Here is a 21739-nt window from a genome sequence, read left to right as displayed (position 1 = left end):
CACCTTTATAAAATCCCTAAATAACTGTGGATTAAACTAAATATGTGTTCCATTCTGAGTCTAGTCAGAAAACAGTAACATTTTAACATGTGAGAGAACTTAATATAAAACTGTTTTAATTAAGATATCACACAGATAGCAATTGCAGGTGCCAACTACTTTGCTTAGAGCTGGGTAATCAAAGAGGGGCAGCTGAAATTATTACAATTTAGTAGCTTGGGGAAGGGACCAGAGGAAGTTGAAAATCAGATATGTGAGGAGGAGCACTGGCCAGTAGCTGCAATTGTCTCTGAAAGCCTGTGATGGGGCTGATTCATTTAGTAAGAAAATGCATAGTAGACTTAATTGCTGGAGCCACTGGAACAAATTGTCTGTCAAATGTCAAAAAGTTAGACTGAGGCAAAACTGATAGGAACAGGAAGTAGGCCGAAAGTTCAAAGGACGCAAACAGCTTCCAGCCCTGCAGTGTCCCTGTGGCTTTCCCTGTTGGCCGAGCCTGTCAATGTAGATTGGCAAAGCATAGATGGTCCCAGACCCAAAGCTGCATGCTCATTTACTGCGCATTTACTGGCACACCCAAAAATGGGTATTGTGTTTGATATGGTTTTAAGATTTGGACCTATGCAGTGGAGGTTATTAGTGTATCACAACCATTAACTGGTTTTGCTTCAAACTCCTTCTTAAAGCACATTATTTTTAAAGGAATATATATATTAAGTATTGGCTTAGATGTTATGGTGCAAGTAAATACTTTCTACATGAACCTTTGAAGGCATTTCTTTCACCTAATTTACTTAATCTATTTTTCCATATGGGAAATAATTTAGCTTAAGTGTAGTAGGCATATCTATGTAAGCGTTCTGTTTTTGCAAAATTAAAATTTGCTTTGCTCTGTTTTTATTGCAGATAAACACATATACATACATAGTCATGCCTTGAGGTATAAGCAACACATTAGTAAAACTGATTGAATTTTCACCTTCTTTGCAAGCATGGCCATGTTTCTTACTTTGCATGTCCTTCAGGCCTCATCAGAGCGCAAAGTTCCAAGTGACTTCAAAGGGTTTTCTGTTCTCAGATCAGCTCTATGGGGCATGTAGGAAGGTGCGAAATGAACCGACACCAGAGGTGCAATGAAAGGTAAAAATCCTAGCATCACCACAGCTCTTGAGCTAAGCTGCAGGCTAAATTTTTGCACCTGGATATAGGAATCTCGAAGGGAAAGGTGGTAAGCAGTTAAGGCAGGAAATAAATCTGAGTTTTTTTCACTGGATTCAGGAAGATTTCCTCACCAAACAACATAGGTGACATTTCATTATTATTATAGGAATCTGTCAGCTTTCTTGTTTAGAAAAAGAAAGAACAGATAAATGTAAGTCATCAAAAATAAAGGCAAAATATAGTATCTAGCTATTATAGTAGCTACCTATAATACAATATGCATTGCATATATGCTATTTGGGTTAAAATAAGTCATTCAAAGCCCAATAAATGTTTTCAAGTGTTTATATTTACAGTGGTATGAGTTCTAAGGATATTGAAGAATTAAAGACAGACTCAGAAACATATAGAAGAAATCTTATCTTTCCATTTACACGAGCTTTTCTCTCTCTGAAAGACTGGCTTGGGGAAAGGGATGAAATAGGTACAAAATGAAGATTAGATTCAGATTCTATGTCCTCTGACACAAATACTTGAAAAAACTCTTTTTAAATGAGCAAATATAAAATTTAGCAGTGTTTATATGCATGCAAATGTTTAATCAAAACACAATATTACAAAGTGAAGTGGTTTATATTTTTAGATAGATTGTACATACGCTTGATAAAAATTACAAAGGCTTGAATTTTTGAGAACTTAATTCGTTAAATAATTCTGATTTGATATTGATTCATCTGAAAGTCCTTTTCTGGAATTAGGATTTTTATTCTTCTATCAATTCAAATATTTGAACTTGTGGATATTTAAACTTTTTCTTTGTTCTCTTGAGGGTTCTTCTCACAAATATTACTTTGAGGGTTCTTAGAGCTCATACTGATACTACCTTACCGTTAATTGATAAAGGCATGGAATTAGGACTCATCAGAGACTTTTGGAAAGCTACAATAAGCAGGAGCAAGTTTCTTTTAGGTTTTTAGCTGGTTTACAAAGAATATATGTTGAAAATAAACATTTAAGAATAGCCATACCTCATTCTTTATGCTCATCATTGACCAACATTCCTACTAGAAGGTCAGTAGTTTTGGAATGTGGCTTAGAGTATTGACAATAAACATTGAATAAGATACATTTTAAGCTCAATAACATACATTAAAATTATCAATTCTTCATTAAAATTATTAATTCTTCAGTCCAAAATATTGCTTATGCAAAATTAAATGGACATGTTGTCTTTTTTTTTTTAATGTTTATTTATTTTTGAGACAGAGAGAGACAGAGCATGAACAGGGGAGGGTCAGAGAGAGAGGGAGACACAGAATCTGAAACAGCCTCCGGGCTCCACGCTGTCAGCACAGAGCCCGATGCGGGGCTCGAACCCATGGACCGCAAGATCATGACCTGGGCTGAAGTCGTACGCTCAACCAACTGAGCCACCCAGGCGCCCCGGACATGTTGTCTTAAAGCCAGACATGTTCCATCACGCTCTTTCTCATTATCAAAACATTTTTTCTATAATGCTGTAGCAATTACTCTGCCCAGTTTGTGTATCCTATATCCTACTTCCCTTCCTGTTATCAGAGTTCACTTGTACTAGAGATTTAGTGTATTGCTAGTAGCTGAGGATGGAATTATGTGATCAGAAGAAGAGAATTTTGATAATTGGCAGTAGATTTCCTCCTCTATATTGTTAAGTTTTCCCCCTTATTCCTGGGATTTGGCCTCTGGGTACCATTTGAAATTTACAGTATTGTATACCTCTGGCAATTTTCCAGATGCCTGGCAGCTCCACAGGGCCCTTATTGCAAGTTCTTCAGCCTTTAGGTCTTGAAAAACCCTCTTACCTAGTTTCATATGTACTAGAAGAGAGCATCTGAAATACACTACTTGCCATTGGACTCTAAAATCCACATCTTTAGTTCTGATCTCTCTAATTTATGCTCCTTTATTTCTGCTTGAATAGTCTCCTTTCATCATAAAGTTAGCTTATGAAACTTTGAAGGAACCGTGTTAAAGCCCAACCATGGTGTCCAAGGACAATGTGTCTGGATGAGAGAGGAGTTATTTTAACTCAATAAACATGAGGGAGTGTGGGGCAAGCTGAGGGCCAAATATAGGCTGGAACACACCCCCTACCCCCAGGTGGAATATGTGTGATGTTCCTTGGACACTCCTGGCTGCCCAAGAACAAAGGAAAGGGGTTTAAGTGTTTGCCATGGTCATGTGAGAAACTAAGGCAAATGAAAAATTAAGTTCCCTTACTGCCTACGGTTCATTGACAAGTCCTTGAAACTGGCAGAGTGACCTCAGCCGCTTCAATGATGACACTTTGCTAGGGGCAAAAGGGAGTCTTAGCTTAACATTATCCCAACCTCGAGGATCCTATAAGTCTACTTTCTTTATCTCTTCTGCCCCAAGATATATGCTGGCAATCATATCCAAGCATATGGCACCCTGAAATATATCTGAAGGGTCTCATGACTAAGGCTTTATTAAATGGTAATAAATGATGTTTCCTTAGCCACAGCTAGCTCTTCAAGGTCCTGGAAACCCTGCTTCCAAAATTTCTTAGAGACTTACTCTATCCCTGACCCCCTCCCAACCTGAGGGTATGTAATGAGTTACATGTCACGACCCCAGTTCAGCTCTTCCTGCCCATGGACCCTGTCCCCATGCTTTAACAAAATCACCTTTTTCATCAAAGAGGTCTTCAAGAATTCCTTCTTGGCTGTCAGCTCTGGACTACCCCACCATCACCCCAAAACTTCATCAAAAACACTAGGATCATTCCCAGCCGACTTTCTATGGATTTATTATTCATATACTAATAAAAATAAGAAAGTCAAAATAAGAAAGAAGTTATTCAAACTGGAGGGTGCACAGAGAGGGCAGGGCGTCCCCTGTGTTGGTGCCAAAATGTCAAACCAACAGGAGCCAGAGCCAGCTTTACTGGTCTCCATTTTCAGACTGTTACCGATCTTGGCACAGTCATTGACAGCTTTAGCAGCACTTGCAGTACCTTCAGAACTTATTAGCAAAAGCACCCTTCAACAGACAGTGGCAGGAATTTCAATGATTCACTTCAGAGGCCTTCCTAGTTTTTTTAAAGCTGGAAGTAACTAGAGAAAATGAGAAATGTCATATAACTTACACTTGAGAGGACTAGATTTGGGAGCACAAGTAAAAGAGCTTCTAGTAAGTAACTTGCAAAACTGGGAGGAAATTGATACACATGATTGGAGTTCCTGTAAAATGTGCAGAAATGGAGTGAACTTACTACTATTGGGTAGCATTTATTATGGTCCCACATTTACTTCTTATCTGGTGTGCCTTGTGAGATGCAAACCACACACAATTCTTTTAGTTATAGTTTGTCATTCTTGATTTTCTTGCTGTGATGGTAAATGGATGCTCAGCAGGATTTCATTTCTCTAGGAAAATGCAAACAAGTGTCTCAAGTTGCTAATTTATTCATCCAAATGCCTCGCAGTAGGTGATCTCTGCTTCATGCTGTAATGGTTAATATTAGAAATTCCCTCATAGTCTTAATCTAAAATTGCTTTTATTATCAGATACATTCCTCCTCAATTTCCCCTGTTCCATTTGGCACTATTATCCTTTCAGTATTACAGACAAAACTTTTAGAGTCACCTTTGATGACACATCATTGTGACTGCATTGCACATACATGAAACTTAAGTAAATTATAACAACATAAATCACTGACATACAAAGCCCCTCTCAACTCTCACAACTAAAACATTAAGTAAAGGATTAATTGTTTTCATTCTTGGCTCATAATAATAGCTTCTTAAAAATATGCAGCCAAGAATTCTTTAATCAGCAAGACTGTCGTTCAGAATAGAAGGAGAGATAAAAATTTCCCAGACAAACAAAAATTAAAGGAGTTTGTGACCACTAAACCAGCCCTGCAAGAAATTTTAAGGGGGACTCTTTGAGGGGAGAAAAGATGAATATATATATATATATATATATATATATATATATACCCAAAACAATAAAGATTAGAAAGGACCAGAGAACACCACCAGAAACTCCAACTCTACAAGCATCATAATAGCAATAAAATCATATCTTTTAGTACTCACTCTAAATGTCAATGGGCTCAATGTTCCAATCAAAAGACATGAGGTAATAGAATGGATAAGAAAACAAGATCCATCTATATGCTGTTTACAAGAGATCCACTTTAGACCTAAAGACACCTTCAGATTGAAAGTAGGGGGATGGAGAACCATCTGACATGCTAATGGTCAACAAAAGAAAGCCAGAGTAGCCATACTTATTCAGACAGTCTAGACTTTAAAATAAAGACTGTATCAAGAGATGCAGAAGGGCATTATAACATAATCAAGGGGCCTATCCACCAAGAAGACCTAGCGATTGTAAACATTTATGTGCCAAATGTGGAGCACCCAAATATAGAAATCAAAAAATCACAAACTTAAAGAAGCTCATCTATAGTAATACCATAATAGTAGAAGACTTCAACACCCCACTCACAGCAATGGACAGATCATCTAATCAAAAAATCAACAAGGAAACAATGGCTTGGAATGACACACTGGACCAGATGCACTTAACAGATATATTCAGAACATTTCATCCTAAAGCAGCAGAATATACATTCTTCTCCAGTGCACATGAAATGTTCTCCAGAATAGACCATATACTGGGACACAAATCAGCCATCAACAAGTACAAAAAGATCGAGATGATACCGTGCATATTTTCTGACCACAACACTATGAAACTCGAAATCAACCACAAGAAAAAGTTTGGAAAGGTAACACATACTTGGAGGCTGAAGAACACCCTACTAAAGAATGAATGGGCTAACCAAGCAGTTAAAGAGGAAATTAAAAAGTATATGGAAGCCAATGAAAATGATAACACCACAACCCAAAACCTCCGGGACACAGCAAAGCCGGGCATAAGAGGAAAGTATATAGCAATCCAGGCCTTCCTAAAGAAGGAAGAAAGATCTCAGATACACAGCCTAACCTTATGCCTTAAGGAGCTGGAAAAAAACAGCAAATAAAACCCAAAACCAGCAGAAGACAGGAAATAATAAAGGTTAGAGCAGAAATTAATGCTATAAAAACCAAAAAACAGTAGAACAGATTAATGAAACCAGAAGCTGGTTCTTTGAAACAGTTAACAAAATTGATAAACCACTAGCCAGTTTGATCCAGAATTAAAAAGGAGAGATCACAACCAACACAACAGAAATAAAAACAATAAGAGAATATTATGAGCAATTATATGCCAATAAAAAGGACAATCTGGAAGAAATGGACAAGTTCCTAGAAACATATACACCACCAAAACTGAGATAGGAAGAAATAGAAAATTTGAACAGACCCATAACCAGTAAGGAAATCAAATTAGTAATCAAAAATCTGCCAAAAAACAAGTGTCCAGGGCCAGATGGCTTTCCAGGAGAATTCTTCCAAACATTTAAGGAAGAGTTAACACCTATTCTCTTGAAGCTGTTCCAAAAAATAGAAATGGAAAGAAAACTTCCAAACTCTTTCTATGAAGCCAGCATTATCTTGATTCCAAAACCAGACAGAGACCACACTAAAAAGGAGAACTATAGACCAATGTCCCTGATGAACATGGATGCGAAAATTCTCAACAAGGTATTAGCCAACTGGTTCCAACAATACATTAAAAAAATTATTCACCACCACCAAGTGGGATTTATACCTGGGATTCAGAGTGGTTCAATATCTGCAAAACAATTAACGTGATTCATCACATCAATAAAAGAAAGGACGAGAACCATATGATCCTCTCAATAGATGCAGAGAAAGCATTTGACAAGATTCAGCATCCTTTCTTGATAAAAAACCCTCAAGAAAGTAGGGATAGAAGGAGCATACCTCGAGATCATAAAAGCTATATATGAACGACCCAATGCTAATATCATCCTCAACGGGGAAAAACAGAGAGCTTTCCCCCTAAGGTCAGGAACAAGACAGGGATGTCCACTCTTGCCACTGTTATTCAACATAGTATTGGAAGTCTTAGCCTCAGCAATCAGACAACACAAAGAAATAAAAGGCATCCAAATCATCCAGGAGGAGGTCAAACTTTCACTCTTTGCAGATGACATGATACTCTATATGGAAAACCCAAAAGATTCCACCAAAAAACTTCTAGAATTGATTCATGAATTCAGCAAAGTTGCAGGATATAAGATCAATGCACAGAAATCGGTTGCATTCTTATACACCAACAATGAAGTGACAGAGAGAAATCAAGGAATTTATCCCAGTTACAGTTGCACCAAAAACCATAAAATACCTAGGAATAAATCTAATCAAAGAGGCGAAAAATATATACACTGAAAACTATAGAAAGCTTATGAGAGAAATGGAAGAAGACACAAAGAAATGGAAAAAAAGATTCCATGCTCCGAGATAGGAAGAACAAATATTGTTAAAATGTCGATACTACCCAAAGTGATCTACATATTCAATGCGATCCCTATCAAAGTAACACCAGCATTCTTCACAGAGCTAGAACAAAGAATCCCAAAATTTGTATGGAACCAGAAAAGACCCCGAATAGCCAAAGCAATCTTGAAAAAGAAAACCAAAGCAGGACGCATCACAATCCCAGACTTCAAGGTATACTACAAAGCTGTAATCATCAAGACAGTATGGTAGTGGCAGAAGAAAAGACACTCAGATCAATGGAACAGAATAGAGAACCCAGAAATGTACCCACAAACATATGGCCAACTAATCTTTGACAAAGCAGGAAAGAATATTCAGTGGAATAAAGACAGTCTCTTCAGCAAGTGGTGCTGGGAAAACTGGACAGTGACATGCAGAAGAATAAACCTGGGCCACTTTCTTATGCCATACACAAAAATAAACTCAAAATGGATGAAAGACCTAAATGTAAGACAGGAAGCCATCAAAATCCTCGAGGAGAAAGTGAGAAAAAACCTCTTTGATCTTGGCCACAGCAACTTCTTACTCAGCTCCTCTCCACAGGCAAGGGAAACAAAGGCAAAAATGAACTACTGGGACCTCATCAAAATAAAAAGCTTCTGCACAGTGAAGGAAACAATCAGCAAATCTAAAAGGCAACCAACAGAATGAGAGAAGATATTTGCAAATGACATATCAGATAAATGGTTAGTACCCAAAATCTATAAAGAACTTAGCAAACTCAATACCCCCAAAAAAACAAATAATCCAGTGAAGAAATGGGCAAAAGACATGAATAGATACTTCTCCAAAGAAGACATCCAGATGGCCAACTGACACATGAAAAAATGCTCAACATCACTGATCATCAGGGAAATCCAAATCAAAACCACAATGAGATCCCCCCTCACACCTGTCAGAATGGCTCACATTAACAACTCAGGCAACAACAGATGTTGGCGAGGATGTGGAGAAAGGGGATCTCTTTTGCATTGCTGGTGGGAATGCAAGCTGGTGCAGCCACTCTGGAAAACAGTATGGAAGTTCCTCAAAAGATTAAAATAGAACCACCCTATGACCCAGCAATTGCACTACTTTATATTTCTCCAAGGGATACAGGCATGCTATTTCAAAGGGACACAAGCACCCCAATGTTTATAGCAGCACTATCAACAATAGGCAAGGTATGGAAAGAGCCCAAATGTCCACTGATGGATGAATGGATAAGAAGAAGTGGTATATATATATACAATGGAGTTTTACTTGGCAATAAAAAGAATGAAATCTTGCCATTTACAACTGCATGAATGGAACTAGAGGGTGTTATGCTAAGTGAAATTAGTCAGTCAGAGAAAGACAAAAATCATATGACTTCATTAATATGAGGACTTTAAGAGACAAAATAGATGAACATAAGGGAATGGAAAAAAATAATATAAAAACAGCGAGAGGGACAAAACAGAAGAGACTCATAAATATGGAGAACAAACTGAGGGTTATGGGAGGGATTGTGGGAGGGGGTACTACTCCTGAAATCATTGTTGCACTATATGCTAACTAATTTGGATGTAAATTAAAAAAAATAAAAAAATTAAAAAAGTTAAAAAATACAATACAATACAATACAATACAATACAATACAATACAATACAAAAAATAAAATAAAATAAAATAAAATAAAATAAAATAAAATATAAAAAAACGGAAATACCTATTGCACAATTTAAAGATGCAGATGTATGAGGAAATGCTTAGCAGGGCAACTGACCCCTACTATGCAAAAAATAAAGTGCAATTTTATAAAAAAAAAATAATAGCTTCTTAACTGTCTTTTTACCTCTATTTTTTCTTTCTTTAATTCTTTACACATATTACTGCTAGCTTAATCTTCACCAAACTAATTTTATCTTGACATGTAACAGGAGAAAAATATTTCAATCCTCTGCTCAAAATCCTATAATATCTTTATGTTGTCTATCACATTAAATTCTATTCTGATTTATGTAATTTTACATGATCTGGTCTTAGTTTTGTTTGTTTGTTTGTTTGTTTGTTTTCAGTTTAGCCTATTACTGAGTCAAAAACTCATTTAGTGAGTTGATATACTGAATGTATATGCTGAATGTTGTTGATATACTGAATATATACTACTAATTTGGTAAATCCTACCTTCTAAATGAGAATGTAACCTTCACAAGGGCAAGGATAATGACAATTACTTCTCTTTATGTTTCACTGGAACTATCATAGTAATAAAAGAACCCCATAGTTTTAAAATAATTACAGATTTATAAATTAACTTTGGAAAAAATTGAAGTCAATTTCTGTCACTGAAGTCTATTTATTTCAAATCAATTCAAATGATATGAAGTAAAGGAAATAAACTTTCAAGGCAAAGAATTTGTATGGCTCAAGAATTAAATTGTATCATCTATAGTTTAACATTCTTTTCCTATAAATGAGGAAATTAGTTCACCATGTTTTCTTAAAAGGAAATGATTTTAAATAATAAATTGTTTAGAGACTTCTTTTCAAAGCTCTATCTACTGTCATTTAATAGGAAAACTGCTTTCTGTTTCACAATAGTTGTGGAAATTTCAGTGCACAGTTACTGCATCTTTGATCATTGCATACTCCAGTGTCACTGGGTTTGTCAAGCAGACTTACAAAGTTGAATCCATTTAGAATTTAACGCAATTCAAATGTTGTTAGTTTTGTTTTGATTATCTATAAACAAATCTTCAATCTACTCTTTAAAATACATTTTTCTTAATAAATAGCAGCTTATGGTCATCTAAGAACCACCTTACATCTCATTTCTGAATGTTATAAGATTGTCACAACTTTTGAGGTTTATTCACAGATTTCCAGCTTTCATTTTGTATTGTGTAATGAGTTAATTCATCCCAAAGACCTTGTGGCATAGTCAATCCATTGCTTTTAACGCATTGAGATACATTTGTTTTTCTTCCCCGTGTTGCTGTCAAGTAAATGCTATTCTGTTCACCTAATAATACTTAACTCAAAAGCCAAATCCATTATTTTTACCCAACAAATTTCTCATTTCTCAAATACCCCAAAGTTCTCAATGATGCTTTTCCCTCTTTCTCCTTCAAATAATTTGCTGGATAATTATCTTCTCTTGAGTATCTTAAAAGTGAGTGAAATTATATACATACATGTATGTTAGGTATGAGAAAATTCCAAATGTTTCTGTGTTTTTATTGAATTAACTCATTCTAGGCATCAACTAAACGGTTACTAAATGGCCATAAGAGTCTGTGTCAGTAGGAATCTGGAAACCTGGGATCTCCTCCAACCCTACTAAGTGCTAACTGGAAGTAAGTACTTTAATCTCTTTGGTCCTTCATCCTTCATTTGTATATTAGATTGTTGAAGTATCTCTCAGCAGTCCTTTTAACATTGAAACTGGTCATAATTAATTCAATGGATCATAGCAAGTCTCTGGAGTGCCTCCTCATGGCTGAGTAATTGTGGGTAAACAATATTGGAACTCCCACTACCAATACTGCCCACAAACTTTGGGTTTGTGTCAAATAATCACCAGCCACCTTACATATAAATTTTATCTTGCTAAATTAAAAGAATAACAGCTTTTAATCATAGTACTCTGAGGTCTATTTATGACATTTATCATATTAATATGGGTGATTATAATTAGCATTTCTCCTCATAAGCATTTGAATTTCCTGAATTCCATCTCCTTTTTTACTAGTGTGGAAAAGGAGAGATCCATTTCATCCTCTGAAATGGAATAAGTTTAGAAATGTGGAAAGAAACTATGTTCCTTTGGCAAGATCCCCTGGGCTAAGATGCCACCTTCATTTTTCTTCATTGTTTAGAGTTAATTTGGTTTGGCTCTGTTTGCAGCCAGTGCAGTGTCATTTGAAATCCAGAAAACAAGAAAAAAATACCATCCTCGTAATTCAGTATATTTAGCCCTTGAACAATTCTAGACTTCTGAAGGTTTATTTATTTTTTTCCATTTAGAACATAGTCATTGGGAAAAAAGAAAAAAAATATATTTAGTTAGAGAATATTGAACATATGTCTGTAAAATCTTCCACATGATATTAAATATTATACCTACCTGACTAGGTCAGTTGGCTCAGAAATTTACAGCCGTCATGTTTTATCTTCTCATGTGGAATATTGAAAAATATGGAAAATCTACCAAGATGCCTAACCAGAAGAAATGATTCTATTTTTATAATGCTCTATTGAAGTTAACAATGTATAAACACATAATTATTTTAGAATGGATTTTATAATAGATTTTATGGAGTACACGGAAAAGGAGATGGTATGATTAAAATTATGTTCTGCACAAAACTGTTTGGTATATGAAAAGAAAAGTTATTATAGTGGTGTTTCCACTAATGATCTGTTTGGTTTACTGCCATACAAGAATAAGAGTCTATTTTGGGCTTTTATTTCAGTTACATTAAATTTCCATCAGAGTTAGATTTGTTTAAAATAAGTTTCTGGAATAATAAGCCTTTTTGAGAAAACAGTATTATTTAAATACATTTGGAAAGAGGCAAGATTAGGAAAACAGGAAAAGGTGGCAGCTTGAACATTTCCTGCCTTGCTGTCATTGTCCTAATTGCCACCAAACAACTTTATCTCTCCCATGCCTTACATGTTAAGCTGAAGCATTGAAGCTGGTAGCAAGGCCTCAAGCTTAACTGGAATCCTAAAGGACAGAGTTGGTACAGTTTTTTTTCCCCCACTAATCTTGGTATCACATTGGGACAAGGGGAGGGAAATTCAGGGTGAGGAAGTTTAGATGGATTCTGGAAAGCACCTGACCTGCAGGTATTCATGAATCCCATCCCCCACAAAGGGAAGGGCTGCATATTGGTTCACTGAGGACCTGCAGTTCCTCTGCATTGGAAGAGCTGTGGGAATGTGACCCTGGCATGTTGGATTTCTGTACCTGGGAAATATTAGAGTGACATGAGCTGACACCTTGACTGTTGCCTCTTCCAAGAACAGGAATAGAGCCTGCATACCTCTCTCCACATTGCTGCCCCCTCACTTCAGTATTTGAACTGAGCCTTAATGAGCAAGCAAGGGAAAATAATGTTGTTGTTAAGGGACCCCAGCAGGTAGAGAGAAGGGAAAAAAAGGCAGTTTAATGAATTAATAATACTGCTCTAAATGGAAGGCATTGTAAGCAAAAGGAACAGTTTTAATTTAACTTAAATGCAATTTTAATTTACACTAGCATTTAAAATATGCAGCTTGATCATTTTGATCTGATTTGAAGTCCATGGCCAATATTTTTTTTCAGTTATTGTCCTGCTTTATTATTTCTGTCCCCTTGTAATGCAAATTCAATTACATGAATGATAGACTATTAACTTTTTTATTATTTTATATATTTTCCCAGATATTTATTTCTTTATTGTCCTCTACTTCACTGGTCTTCTCTTCTGGCCACTATTCTGGTTTTAAATTCATTCACTAAATGTGTGACTTCCATTACTGTATTTTCAGATTTAGAATTTTCAAAGATTATCTATACTTATAGATCTCAATTTTCTGATACAGATTTCTGTATTTCCCCCTCTCTTCTTTTGAACATATTAATCACAGTAATTTATTCTTTATTTTATTTTTTTTTTAAGATTTTGTTTTTAATAATCTCAAAACCCAACATGGGACTTGAACTCACAACCCTGAGATCAAGTCACATGTTCTTCAAACTGAGCCATCCAGGTGTCCCTTAATCACAGTAATTTAAAAATGCTGCCCAGAACACTAACATCTCTGTCATTTCTGGGTCTGTTTCTTTTGTCTGATTTTTTTTTCTCTTGAATTTCTGTTATTTCTGTCTAATCTCCTGACAATCCTAGAGATTATTTATTTAATGCCAGCATTGTATTTGAAAAAATTGTAGAGGATGGGAAAGATCCTATCTTCCTCTATAGTCTATTTTACTTTTGGATTACAGCTAGAAGCAAGAGCAAATTGGTGTGGGATATTTCAGTCTTTATGAAGGTTAATCAATTGCCTCTTTTATTTTATTTAGGGCAATCCTAGGTTACACCTCTTTTCTGACCATAAGTATCAAGAAACTCCCTTTTACAATTAAAAGTGTTTGGATGAGACCAAGGGTCAGCAAACTTTTTCTGTGAATAATCAAATAGTAAATATTTTGGGCTTTTCATATGGTGTCTGTCATAACTAGTAGGTTTGCCACTGAGACACAAAAGCATACATAGAGAAAACATAAACAAATGAGTATGTGTTTGTTTCAACAAAACTTTATTTACAAAACAGATATTCTGCTGAATAACCTGTGGGTCTTATTGCTGATATCTAGTTTAGACTATAAATATATATTCCCTCAATTTAGGGGCGCCTGGGTGGCTCAGTCGGTTAAGTGTCCGACTTCTGCTCAGGTCATGATCTCTCAGTCCGTGAGTTCGAGCCCCGCGTGGGGCTCTGTGCTGACAGCTCAGAGCCTGGAGCCTGCTTCGGATTCTGTGTCTCCCTCTCTCTGTCCCTCGCCTGCTCATGCTCTGTCTCTCTCTCTCTCTGTCTCAAAAATAAATAAAAAAAGCATTAAAAAAAAGATTTAAATATATACCCCCTCAATTTCTTAGCCTTAGTCTCAGGACTTTAAGAAAAGAATAATACTTCAAGGAGAAAAGTGGTACAGAATGTTGGACTCACTTTTCTGCAGTTCCCTTTTCGACAGGGTCTTTCTCTTCTAATATTAGAGCACTTTGTACCTTGAACTGCAATTATTTGTCCCCCTGGCCCCATAGACAACCATAAGTTGTGAGCTTGTTTATACTTGTTTACTAAGTTTCCTACTGTTATTTTATTTTAATGTTTATTCACTTTTAAGAGACAGAGAGAGACAGAGCATGAATGGGGGAGGGACAGAGAGGGAGACACAGAATCCAAAGCAGGCTCCAGGCTCTGAGCTGTCAGCACAGAGCCTGATGCAGGGCTAGAACCCACTAACTGTGAGATCATGACCTGAACCAACATTGGCTGCTTAACTGACTGAGCCACCCAGACACCCCCCCCCACCCCATTGTTATTAATCAGCAAAAACCTGGAAAGGAAAGTGGCATAAAAATATCTGGATCTTGTCAATACTTTTGTCTTCTCCTGAGATCACTGCCTTGTGAGATTCTGGCTTTTCTAAGTGTACTCTATTAAACTCTTGAAAGAGCTGTTTTGGTATTTCTTATAGCTTTTTTACTTATTCTTGAAGGGACACATTAGTCTAATACAAGCTATTCTATCATAGTGGGAAGCAGAAACCCCCACGTTTTTTTTTTTTAAAAAAAAGCAATTTGTAGCTTTTGAATAAACCAGCAAAATCTAGAAATGGAAAACTATGATAACAATGAAATGACATAAAAGTAAACATTGAATACATAGGTAGAATGAAAGTCAAGTATATCAAGTATTACACTATATACAAAAAACTACTCAATCTTACTCAATAATATAGAGTAAATCTGAATAATAGAATGACATGCCATGCTTTTGATACAAAGATTAATACAATGAAATTGTCAATTCTCTCTAAATTATACCATGTATTTAATGAGTTTCCAACTAAATCACAAACAACATAGTTATTTTTTAGTTGAGTAAAATGATCTCAAATTCTTTTCAAAAAATAAATGCCTGAAAGAAGCCAGATAATTATAACAAAGAAAATGATTATAGATTATAAAAGATTAACTTCATAAGATACTGAAATAATATAAAATCATCAGAACTAAAAAAAAATTGTTGGTAAAAGAATAGAAAATCAAAAAATGGCACAATGTGAAGAACAAATAGATTTCAATGTATATGTAATTGAAATTTTGTTTGCATTAGTGTGTTTTAATTTTGTGGAAACATACTAACATATTTAACAATATATTGACCCAATTGGCATTCTATATAGGAGGGAATAAAGATTATATTTCATACTACTCACATATCTCATACTACTCACAAAAAGAAAATTCAGGTAAAACATAACACAAATGTAAAAATTAAAAATTTTATAATAAAATGTGAGAGGTAAATGAATATCCTATTGGTTAGAAATAATTTTAACCATGTCAAAAATCCTAGGAGCTATGGAAAAATGTAGATTTGTTTAACTCTCTCTATATATTTTTCCAATATGTTACATCACAAAAGATACCATAAACAAAGCTAATATGCCTATTATTGATTAGGATTAGTATCTGTAACTGAGTTAACATCTATAACATAATGTGGTCACAAATTCTTGAAACAGGCAAATATACACGAAAAATGGCTTATTGATATTACATTACAACATAAGATGCATTCAGTGTGTTTTATCTCATTAGCAACACCTACCATGAACAGAAAAAAAAAAAGAAAATGCTATAATATATTGCCTATGGAAATGTTAAGTTTTATAGCACTTAGAAATCCGTATGTCAAAATCCATTAAAATCAAAATGTATGCATTCAATATTTCTTCTGTGAACACACCCTATGGAAATATAGGCCTCACTTATATAGCTATAAGGATGTTTATTATAACTGTGTTGTGGCAAAAGTGAAATAAGATGAATATTGGTCTATAAGAAAATAGTTGAGAAGCATCTGGGTTGTTCAGTTGGTTGAGCATTTAGCTTTTGGTTTCAGCTCAGGTCATTATCTTCCGGTTTGTGAATTCAAGCCCTGCTTTGGGCGGGCTCTATATTGATGTTGTAGGGCCTGCTTGGGATTCTCTTTCTCTCCCTCTCTTTGCCCCACCCCCACTCTCTATCTCTCGCTCTCTCAAAATAAGTAAATAAACTTAAAAAAATGGTTGATTAAAATATGTCATATCTAAAGTATAGAAACTATGAAGATATTAAAAAGAATGCTCACTCGTAAGTTTTTCCATCTCGATCTACTAAGTGAAAACTGTAAGATGCAGAGAGGTAGGTGTAATATGATCACATTTTTATAAAACAAAGAAATTTTAAAAATACTTAAACCTCTACAGATAGTTTTATGTGACTTTATTAGCATGGAAAAACAATAGAGATGTGTATATATTAATTTCTTTGAGTGGAGATAAGGTAGGGGGATGAGTCCAGAAAAAAACATTCAACTTCTTCCTCCCTTATAGACAATGAAGAAATTTAACAATGAAGTCCATGTATCTAAGAGATTCGGGATACTAATGATAAAATTAAAACACTTGAAAGAATATGGATAAGAAATCTCTCAGCACACAGTGGGAGGCAAGTCCCTCTGGGACACTCAAAAGAGTATCATGAATGGTATCAGGCCTATCCCTTAACCACACTCATTATAACCAGTTCCTTAGAGCCTTGCTTCTCAAAGTGCAGTCTATGAATTAGCAGCATCAGTGTTACCTAGGAACTTGTTGGAGAGGCAGATATCTGGCACAACCCATAATTATTGAATCAGAATCTTCATTTTTTCCAAGCCCCCCCAGATGAGGGGGGGCTCCATTAACATTTGGAGGAGCACAATGACTTAATGGATGATTGTGGACTAAAGTCAGTACTCATAGTCTATCTTTTTAATTTAAGTATATATAAGTGTGCATAGAAATATATATAAGTATGCACAGAAAAATATAACAAGTTCTGATTTTGAAAATCTTTATAATTGATAAAGTACATCTTAGGGAAAAACAGTAAATAAATCCAATAATAACTCTGTGACAGATTTTGGTTGGGGGGGCACAATAATTGTTATAATAGACAACATAGCATTTAGCATTGTGCTAAGCTACTAGAACCTCAATTCTCTCAACTACAAAATGGAATTTTAATAAATAGAACCTGTTTCATTGGACTATCATCATAACCAAAATGTGTGCAAAAAGAATTTTAATACTTAACAACTATATAAATATATAAGCAGTGGTGTTTTCATTTGGGTTTTATTAAATGCATCAAATGCACTTAGATCTTTTACTTTTGTTTTTTTACTTCACTGTTTTTCAAACTGGAATTTTCCAGAGGGTTATGGAAGCATTTTAGTCGGTCGAGAAAACCAAAGGCATACAATATTACATACCTATGCATTGGCACATATTTACAGATTCATAAACTTGGAAACTCTGTCTCCTTCCTATGTTTTATGACTTGTGTTAATGTAATATTGCTTTAAGTTTTTTTAATCTTTATTATTTATAAGTGTATGAATATTAAATTATATGCTATTGGAAGCTGGATTATTTCAACAGAAATAATACATCTGGAAGACAAAGTGATTTAATATGTGATTGTGTTTGTGCATCAATAAAAAATAAAACATCACATTTCAAAATATAAAATATCTTCAGTAATTTCAGAAAGCACCTCTATGTAAAGTCCTTACTTTTGTTAAGCTGCGTGTGGCTAAAATCACACTATAAATTGAGAGTTTAGAGGTTTTTTTAATGGTTACTTACTTATTTTGAGAGAGAGAACAAAAGTGAGCGAGCAGGGGAGGGGCAGAGAGAGAGGGAGACAGAGAATCCCAAGCAGGCTCTGGGCTGTCAGTGCAGAGCCCGATGCAAGGTCGAACTCACTAACCGTGAGATCTGGGCTGAGATTAAGAGTCCAAGCTCAACAGACTGAGCCACCCAGGTACCCCAGGAATTTAGTTTTTAAAAAATAGGAACAAATAATTTTTAAGTGAAAAGTATTTTGTGGAGAAAATAATTCAATTTTCTCTCTACATTTTTGTCTGACATTAGATTTTAATGTGTTTTAAATGTGTCTTTGCACTTTTCTTTTTCTTTCTGAAGACTTATGTTTCTGCCACAGTTAACTGTGCAGAAATTTAAGAACTTTATCAGAAAATAACTACAAAAATGAATGCTTGAAAAGCTGGGCCATGTTTCTTCTTTGGAGCCAAGCCAGGATTTGTTAACACTAAGGAAATGAGACAATATTTCTGTTGTTCACACATAACCACATTTACCACAAGCAGTAAAGTAAAGCTTCACATTGGCAGTAATGGAATTTGGCCTGGCATTTTCAGCCCCAATGCTCTCAGCTGCATGGTACAGCCCCAAAAGAAATGAGCAGCTATTGTTGTCTCTTGCCAAGATCAGAATTTTTGAACTGTAACCAGGAAGAAGTATTTTCCTCATTTATATGCACACTGATAATTAGGCTCAAGGAAATGAAGTGCACAGAATGGAAATTGAGATTATGTTTTTTAATGTGAACTTGTTTGATACCAGCTTCTACTCTTCTGACAGATGGATTCTTTTTGGCAGATGATTATGCAAACTGTTCCTTTCGTGCCCGTCTACATGAAGTGTATTCTATAAACACATTGAAGCATCGTGCTCCTCTGAGTCCTCAGTGCTTGGGAATATATTAACACCATGATGATTTGGATGGCAGGATTCAAAAGTATCTGAGAGTAAAAGCTAAAGGAATACTAGTGTGATTGCTTTAGTACTATCAAGGGACCTGGTAGATAATAATGTGCTTCCCTAGAAATTTTACATGGGGCATTTTCATGTCAAAGGAAGAGAAATGAACTCACAGATGATAGAGGAAAATCCAAACAATCAAATCATAAATAGTTTTTAGTAAGTGTTTTTAACAGATACCAAAACACTAACACATTTGGAAGGCAGTGCTCAGGCAAATTTAAATACCTATCAAGCACTCATAGGGTTGTCCTGTCTCTCATGATCTAATTATCAAGGTCATATTTCCTCATGATTTAACGGTCTTGTAACGATTGCTCTAATATTTAAGTGACAAAGAGACCTTTCTCTTCATATTTCTGCAATCAAGAATGTAAGACCTGAATCAGTGTTTTTGCAACCCAAATTTTAGTGGATGTTTTCTTGAGGAGGTAACACACACACACACACACACACACACACACACACACATTTACATACACACATACATAAACACACAAATTCATATTTTAAGAGAGAAAACAGATTGCTGCAACAAGTCATGGGTAACTTGGGCAGTATAGTTGTGCTACATTATATATTCAGTGGGTCAATGGGATGCTAACTCAAGATCTGGTCTGCTGCCGTATATAAAATCCTGAATGTTAGTCTCCTTAAGGGCATTATAAGAACTTTAATATTTCTTTGTTATTAACTGACATTTTACGGGATTTTGTAGAGGACAAAGGGGAAGCATGTGAAGATGAAAGATTTTCTAATGTCCCTTCAGTAAGGATTTGCTAAAGACATGTAGGACACTGAAGGGAAGTAAAGAGAGTAAAGGGCTATGTCCTCTGAATTCCACAAGCATGATTTACAGTCTGAAAGTTAGATTTTTTTTTCCTTGAAATAGAATATAACCTTTTATCTTCCACTAATGAAAGCCATGCATCACAAAGATGACACATGATTATAGATGTGTCTGAGCAAGTGTGATGGTGACAGCAACAATGCTTTAAATTAGGTGGAAAAGAGTGAAAGTGTGTGTGTGCGTAAAACGATTGTCTAACTCAAAATGTGTGAGACCAGCTTTCGTAAAAAACAAAACAGAGAGGCAGCCAATCCATGAGAGATACTCAAAGCACATGTATAGCCACATATTGGACACCTTCTTGTGATTGAATTAGGGATTTGATGTTGTTTCCAACTTATCACTACACATTTAAGCAGACCAATTCAAAACTGGTTTGTAATGAACTAAACTGACTGATTACAGCTATCTGGACATTTGGATTGTAAGTATAAAGTATCACTATGACTGACCAATTATTGAAATCTGATTCAGTTGGAATCTAGTTTCTTAATCTGGTGGCTCAATGTTTGAGAAACAATTGGAATAGCATTTGGAGATATAGAAGATGAACCTATAAGCCTCTAGTATTCTCTACATCTATTACCATATAATCAGATCCTCTTTGACACTGATGAAGCCAGTAGAATGGAATTAGTAATTAATGTATTCAATAAATGTTGAATGTTAAGAACATGTATATTGAGGTATTGCTTTAGGTAAAAGAGATATAGCAAAGAACAAGGTAAAAATTTCCTTATTTTATGTAACTTATATTCTAATTTAGGTGGGAGTAGATATAAATAGATAGTAAACACTTAAACAAATGATGAAAGAACAATGTGTTGGGATTGAGAGCATAAAAATACCTAAGACTGGGAATGCATTTGAATGAGTACTTAATGCTGAACAGAAACTAATCCTGCAAAGATTTGTGGGAAGAGAATTCTACATGGAGGGAACAGAAACACGATTCTGAGAATACTCTTGGGGTTCCAGTTATCTATTACTATGTAATACATAATGCAAAAACTTAGTAGCTTGAAATGTGAACTTTATTTTGCTCATGACTTCATGGATGAATATACAATGGGTTCTGTAGTGTGTATATCTCTGCTCTATGTTCTATCAGCTATGGTGACTCAATAGGGCTGGAAGATCTACTCACATATCTGATAAATATGTGCCAGCTGATTGCTATGAGCTTAACTGGGGCTCTTGGCTTGGCGCCTCACTCTTCCTCATGTGGATCTCTCCAAGGCTTTGCTTCAGCTTCCTCCCAGTAACATCTAAGAGTTAGTGTTCCAAGAGACAGAAAATGGAAGTTTCCAGTCTTTAAATGTTTCTGTTTCATTTCTGCCATACTTCAAAGTAGTCACAGAGCCCACAGATGCAAGGAAAGTGGGTAGAGACTACAACTGTTAATAAGCAGAGTGTAAAGAACTTAGCCTTCTGTCTAAAAATTATTTATGTTACTCCCACATGAAAAATACACTCACTTCCTCCACAAACTCCAACTTTCCTTCCCAATATAGCATCAGGTTCAAGATCAGGATCCAAGGTTTCATAAACTAAATCAGGTTTAGGTGTTGACGAGGCTCCCCACGTGGAATAACGAGTTGGTGCTGACTGCTGGCTGGGAACTCAGCCATGCTAGTCCTCTCCATGAGGCAGCTTTGGCTTTCTCATAGCATGGTGGCTGACTTCCAAGAGTCAGTGTTCCAAGAAACATGAAGTGGGAGCTGCCAGTCTCTACAGGCCTGGAGCCAGAAGCAGGCATAGCAAAGCTTCTAATATATTCTATTAGTCAAAACAGTCACACTTGATGGGAGGAGCGTCAAGGAATTTGTGGCTTTCTTTAATTTG

The 21739-nt window shown here is 35.5% G+C and overlaps 1 long non-coding RNA gene across 3 annotated transcripts in view; it reads left to right on the top strand.

Moving 5' to 3' along the window:
* Nucleotides 1-21739, top strand: part of LOC122223178 — a 139050-nt gene that overhangs the window by 103070 nt on the left and 14241 nt on the right. For all 3 annotated transcript variants that reach the window (XR_006204110.1, XR_006204109.1, XR_006204111.1), the window contains exon 3: nt 10869-10966. This is a non-coding gene — a long non-coding RNA (uncharacterized LOC122223178). The remainder of the gene's footprint in view (nt 1-10868; nt 10967-21739) is intronic.

This window comes from Panthera leo, chromosome A1 (genome assembly GCF_018350215.1).
Source record: "Panthera leo isolate Ple1 chromosome A1, P.leo_Ple1_pat1.1, whole genome shotgun sequence".
NCBI lineage: Eukaryota > Metazoa > Chordata > Mammalia > Carnivora > Felidae > Panthera > Panthera leo.
This window is presented reverse-complemented; position numbering and strand designations above follow the sequence as displayed.